We start from the raw sequence: 6894 nt of genomic DNA on the forward strand, positions 1-6894 counted from the left end.
CCTTAAGTTGAGGCTCATATAAATTCATTGAATTGGTAACTTAATGAGTAAATTGGCATTTGGACATTATTTTTGCTTTATTTCTAACCTTCTAGGCAGCTGAGAGCTATTTACCGATGACAAAAAGCCCATTAAAAACACGATGTTATTATTTGCCAACAATTAGTTGGCGTACACTAATGGCAGTTTAATCATTTTATCCTTCCTGCCAAACCTAAATAGACAGGCCCCTTTCAAAAGCAGAGAAATCTGTCGCCAAAAGTGATGGATTGAGAAACACTTCATCGTACCAGCTAGAATGATGGAGGGTTTATTTCTCAAAGCCATTTCTCACTTGTCATCAATAAGTACTTTTGATTCTCTCAGAAACTTTTTTTCTTCCTCCCTTTTTATTTTTCGTCACAATTTCATCAGATGCAGCCACACATTCAAACTTGTCAAATCTGTTTTTGTTTGCCTCTTCCTTTCACTTAAACAAATCACTACTTCTACAGAAAGCTGAGTGAAATATTTTTGTTTTGAAGTCAGGCATTTTGATTTATTTGAATCTGGAGTAAACCTGACTGCCAAAAAAAAAAAACTGTAGAGACAATTTTTTTGTAAAATGCAAACTTCTATACAGTCAGAAGCAATAAAAGCCTTTTTGGTGCCAGCATTTTTTATATTTGTGTAACATAAGTCCTCCACATTTAACCAAGTGAGAAAATTGATTTACATGTCTAACCACTCAAAGAGAAAAGGTAAAATAGAAATATGATTAAACCCACTATTATCAATAACAAAACATATTTTCCTGGGAGAAAAAACAAAAATAGATGAAAACTTTCAAACACCTAAATTATACATTTGTTTAAGGTCCTGTAAGTAGTTAATTCTAAAATGTGAACCACGGTACTAAGAGTCACTACACTGAGGTATTAGGAATCCATTGATGATCTGAAAATCTGAAACATTCCTGAATCTCTTTGGCTAGATACACTTTTTTAAATAATAAATAAAATAAAAAAAAAATTAAATGGAGACTCGATGTTGAAAAATTAACCTCAGATGTATTTTTTTTTCACAAATAAAAGTAGCTTTGTTCTGGAATGCTCTTTTTTTAATGAAGTTTAAAATGCAAAACCAGATTTAGAATTTGACTGTATATACCCCTTTAATTGAGTGGCTGTAGGCCCATTACAGGGCCTACATCATGCAAAATCAACTTTTTGAGCTTTTAAGTGTATTATGCTGTTCATTTGTCACTATAAACATCCCCAAAGTGTTATTTTGATCCATTCACAAATTTCTGAGTAATCCTCAGGAAAACTCTTTTATTTTAAATGTACAGTACAGTTTTCCACCCGCTTATTTGCATTTCTTTATTGGCACTTACGCTGAACTGTTTTTCAGTCACGAGACTCCAAAACTCCAACAACTCAAGATGCCTGTATGAAACTTTTGCTTCCGAAAGAGCTGTGGGAATTTCCCAGGAGGAGAGCACAGTTGAAGAACACGCCAGCGCATCAGCTATGCACACACACAGACGCGCACACCCACAGCAAGCCTGCATGAAGAAATGTCATCAGATGACTTAGAAACATGAAGAAAATATCCTGATAATCGCAGAAGATAATTATCAACCAGAGCAGGTGTTTACTATGGATGAAACTGCAAACTGTGGATAGAGATGCCCTCTTGCACTTATTTGATGAAAGAGGAAGCACGCGCTTTTTTAAGGCACAGAGACAGTGTGACAGTCCTCATGTACAGTACACAGTCTGTTGTTCTGAAAAAAAAAAAAACTCTATGTCGAGCAATACTCCAATGTTCTTTAATAAATGTTTTATGACGCATGATCAGAAGTGTTTTAATGAGTATGGATCAGTAACAGACATTCCTTGGCTGCGGGGGGTGGGGGGTGAGATGGAGACTGGGGGTTCTCCATATTTGCGCTTTTGGCGTATTTGCGGAGGTCTCCAGTCACTAAGCCCCACGAATAAAGGGGGAATGCTGTACATGATCATATATGTGGTTATAGTTTACTCTGAAGAAAAACATGTTATGGCCCCTTTAAAATTTCAGGACATAATAGGCATTTTTCCTCCATTAAGTCACTGAAACATCAAGTCGTAACTAAGATACAGTACATTTTGAAAAGGACAGATGAACATGAAGTCATACTATTTCTCTGTGTACTTTTTCAACTGTAAGCTTTATTTAAAGTTGGAATTTGCATTGTTTTTGTCAAGATGTCTCTTTTGGTCTTGAATCGTATTCAAGACGAACCTATTTATCAGCCAATTGAAAGCATACTTTTGAAGAGATCTGCTTTTCATTATATTTTATTTCAATTCAAGATCTCAGCATTATTGAATGCAGAGAATTTACAATGTCTTGTAGAAAATATTTGCATAGTCCCATTTATGTATGAACTGATGACTTTTCTGCTGGTCCTTGACTTAGATTTGAGTGTAAGGACATAAATACCCAGCAAACACCAAGCATAGTCTTAGTGGTGAAAGCAAAGTATAAATGTAGAGTAAAATTTCGTTAAAATGGTCATGCTCAGTTGACATGACAGAAATGACAGAGGATGAAGGCATGAATTATGATAGACCATCATACACAGCAATTTCTGAAAAGATGTCGCTTATGGGTGGAAGAATGGAACAAATGAAAAACATGAATGAGAACACCTTTTTCCAAAAAAAAAAAAAAAAAGTTTTAGCAGCACCAACATTGCAATTTGTCAAAATGAATGCATAATCTGTCATTTAAATCAAAAACTTTTCATGACTGCTACCAGGCTTTGCCACACGCTGGGGTTGATGCTCTTTATGTTGCACGAGAGACATCACAGACTTAAACAAGCTCTGAGGGAAAAAAAAGGCTGAAAAGACAAATGTGTGCAGATGAGATAAAAACATAACAAGAGGCTTACAAAAGCAAATGGAAATTCAAAACAAACAGAAGACATCAAAATGCTGAGTAGCACAGCATTTGACTGAGCAACGCCATCAAAACAGGCAGCAAACATGATAGAGGATGATAACATTTAACATGCTGATTATTTCAGTACAAGAGAGCTGCATTAAAACTGGGGGATTTTTACGGTCAAAAACATATGCACAGTAAATGCAAAGTACCAGGAAATTTGTTCAACTTGATAGCCATTCTAGATTTGATACAGAAAAAAATCATAAAACTAAAATTGCATTTTTCTGATGATGAAGGACATATATGAAGAAAATTAAGCTCCAAATTCTGCCTTTCTGAGTATTTTTTTCATTCAAATCGTGGTGAATCAGGAGCAGAGGAAAAATGGAGTTAACAAAAAGAACGTTTTGTGATGTAGAAAATAAACTAGGCAGGCCACAAGCTCTCTGCCGCCTTCATTTTCCTTGTCCATCTGGCCTAAATTTAGGGCGGCTGTGGGGCAGCAGTTGGGTAGACAACCTCTAATTGTAGGTTCAATTCCCATCTTGCCAACCAATGCGGTGAAGTGTCCTTGGGCTAGACCAAGGGTCTGCAACCTGCGGCACTGGAGCCACGTGTAACTCATTAACAAACAGTAGAAGGACAGCGTACTATAGTACCAAAAAAAAAAAAAGAAAAAATCAATGGACATCAACAAGCACAACCAGTATTAAGGTGCAAAAAATATGGCAGGAGTCACTTAATTAGCACAGATTTCATTTTGGTTTGTTAGATTTACATTTCTGGCTGAGATCAACAGTGAAAATAACTATTTTTTATTTAATCACTGCTTACATTACACTTGCTAATGCTACTTTTACGGCATTGACATGATCATATTTGACAGGATGTCTTTTATTTTGAAAGGAACTTCTGTCAAGAGGGAAAAAACAGGCAATTTTCTTTAAAATGGTTGTGTTCTATTCATGCAAATGAACAACAGCACAATTAATTTTTGTCATAGTACCAACTAAATAAATACAAATCAGTGTCTTATTTTTTAAAGGGTGAAGGAAGACTTTGTGGTTCCTACTGAGCTGTAGTCAATAAGAAATTAACCCAAATGGCTCTTTGTGAGTTGAAGGTTGCAGACTCCTGGGCTAGACACTGGACCTCACCTTATCTCTGGTAAAAGGTTTGCGCCAGTGTCCGGCAGCAGAACCGCCATTAGTGTGTGAATACGTGAATGGGACTGTGACTGTCAAAGCGCTTTGGACCTTTGAGGAAGGAAACACTATACAGGTATATACCATTTAATATAGCTGGACAACTCCAATTTTGTCCACCATTTTTGTTACAGTTTGGTTGGGGATAGCTGTAAGCCAGTGCCAAAGAGCATAAACAGAGAGCTCTGAGCAGCAGGGAGGGGAAAGGTCCTGCCCACAACTCAGAGTTGAATGAACTACCGAACTACTGCCACTCTGCAGAAATTAATTCCCTCAAAGCAACATTTTGTTTTTTTTCACCAATTTTGGCCGAAAACAGCACAATCATAATCAAAAGACCAATGGAAATTCTTTGGCATAGATCAAAAGATGATGGTAGTGGGTCTTTATTTGGAATAATTGATTGTATCTAGTGGGGAGGACTCACAAACTGACTATACAATCAATGAATATTTTTAGATCAAATGCCCCAATAAAAGGTGCAGTTTTTTTTTTATATATATTCCGACGCACAAAAAGTAATTATGTTTTCACTTTGTTCCTTATAATCTGCTTGTTAGAGTTAGCACATAACTGCTGTTGGACTAAACTACACTTCTTTTTCATTATTCTTTTAAGGCTACAACACCTTCACTTTAATGGCTGCCATTTTTCACTCTGTGCTGTTGCCCTCTCATCTATTCTTCAGAGGTAATTATGGGTCACAATTACCTGCATGCACAGATGACCCTTGTGGTTGCTTTTAAAGGGGAACAGTCTGCAGAATGCACTTTCTACCCTGCCTGAGTAGAAATATGTGTGCACTGTGCATGTACCTTTATTGCCCTCAAAGCTATGTTGAGCTAGTGACAAATGTAAAGGTTTAAATTTAAATGTTCTGCCACATTCCTGTATATTGTCTGCCGGTTTCTGCATTTGCAGACAAACTCAAATTTGTGAATCATAGTCTTAATACATGTCCTTATACCGTTATGCCTTTGTACCTTATCCTATTGCGTTGGGCCTCCCTGGTCAATTTTGAGTGTACATCTTTTCATGTAATTACAAGGCTTCCGTCTGGGGTTTATGAATACATTTATCAGTCCACATGAACATACTCTGTTATATACAAGAATTACACGTTCCACCTTAAAAATAAAACTAAGACACAGCGTCAGGTGGGTCACATGACTAGCAGGTCTGGATGCTAACTTCCTGTAAACCATCAAAACAAAAGAAGCTGATGATCATGGCGATATAGAGAGAATAGGAATATGCTTTCCATCAGATTCATTTTGACAGGTGACCTTTGATCCTACATTAAATGAATGGTGTGTTTGCGGGTGTGCATGTGTGCGCTTAACTGCAGTGATCAAGTGCTACACTGTCACAGTTGTGAAAGTGCTTTTGACTTAGTAAATGTTGGGAGGGTAGAACCATAAACCACATATGAGAACTGAACATAGTGAATGTGATGTCACTCATAGAAAATGTTTTACTTCTGGTTTTAGTTATTGAAGGAAGCCACCAATGAGGCTGTCAGTACACAACCTGGTGGTGATATGAAACGCCGTGTCACTGATGTCACCAATGAAGATGAGGGTTGAACTGATTCAAGTGAAATCCCACGACCCACAATGACCATTGCAACAAAAAATAAATAAATAAATCCAGCCCTGGTTGAAGAAGTAACATTTCTCGTTTAGATCCAGAAGATAATGATATCTTGAAATATGTTCAAGCCAAGTCCAAAACGGTTGTCCAGGAAGAAAAACATCCAGAAGTAATGTTTGTGAAATTGGTAGCAATGTCAATTGCAGTGTTGTCAAGGAGCAACAAGGGACTTCTGAAGCTGAAGATCCAAATCCTGTATTAAATGGAGCAGAAAGATCTAGAAAGTGAACTACCAACAACAGCTAACACGGCCCGCAGATACACCATGCATCAGGCAGAACTACAGCCAAGCCCTTTCTGGGCTACAACACAGGGATCAATCCCATTCAATCAGTATTCTCAATGACAGAAGAGTCTATTTGTAACTCAAACTGTGTCAAATTTCCTTTGCTTTGTCTTGTTTGTTTTTATTGTAAAGTAAGAAATTTAAATATTTTACAGGAAGCCTTTCTGTTCAATTATTCTATATTTTTTATTTGATATTTCATAGACTATGGCAGCAATTAAGACTTACAAATGAGAGTGTGTGATTTAATCAGAAGTCTGCTGTGTTGTCATGGGTAAATTGTTGTTCCTTTGTTGAAATAAAACATCAGCGTGAGTATTTAACATCACATACAAGCCTATTCCGTTTATTGTCTAATTATCGCACTCCGATTCACTTTGGTCTTCATGTGGTAGTGTTCTGTCAGCAACATTCTTCTGCAAAGATACACTATCTTGGTTTGTCTAGAAATAGGCCTTTAAATTTCTACAAACAATATTGGAATCTTTTGATGCCCTATTTGCAAATATGATATCAGCCGTTCGTATATCCGTTGATTTGAAGTAGTTGGGAAGTCCAGTCATGGCTTTTGTGTTGATCTCATCAACGTTGGATGGTTCTCTATGGTTTCTGAAAAATTTGCCACTTGGCTCCCAAAATTCAAATTTTTTTTTATGATATCCTATGGGCCCTCAGACAATGGTCCAATCCAAATTCTTCCCTTCTCCCTACCAGAACAAAACTTCCCCTTCTGTTACAAAGGCTCAGCCCAATGTTTATGATGACGCAGGATGTGACATCGCGTTCTTCTTCAGTGGTTTATAGCTCCTCGAGTTAGTTCCTGTTTGCCAT

The 6894-nt window shown here is 37.1% G+C and overlaps 1 long non-coding RNA gene across 1 annotated transcript; it reads left to right on the plus strand.

Moving 5' to 3' along the window:
* Positions 1-3298: 3298 nt before the first annotated feature.
* On the plus strand, positions 3299-5782 carry LOC112161457. Its single transcript, XR_004949161.1, has 2 exons — positions 3299-4814; positions 5615-5782. It is a non-coding gene; the product is annotated as an uncharacterized LOC112161457 (long non-coding RNA).
* Positions 5783-6894: the final 1112 nt, after the last annotated feature.

Source organism: Oryzias melastigma, linkage group LG15 (genome assembly GCF_002922805.2).
Source record: "Oryzias melastigma strain HK-1 linkage group LG15, ASM292280v2, whole genome shotgun sequence".
Classification (NCBI taxonomy): Eukaryota; Metazoa; Chordata; class Actinopteri; order Beloniformes; family Adrianichthyidae; genus Oryzias; species Oryzias melastigma.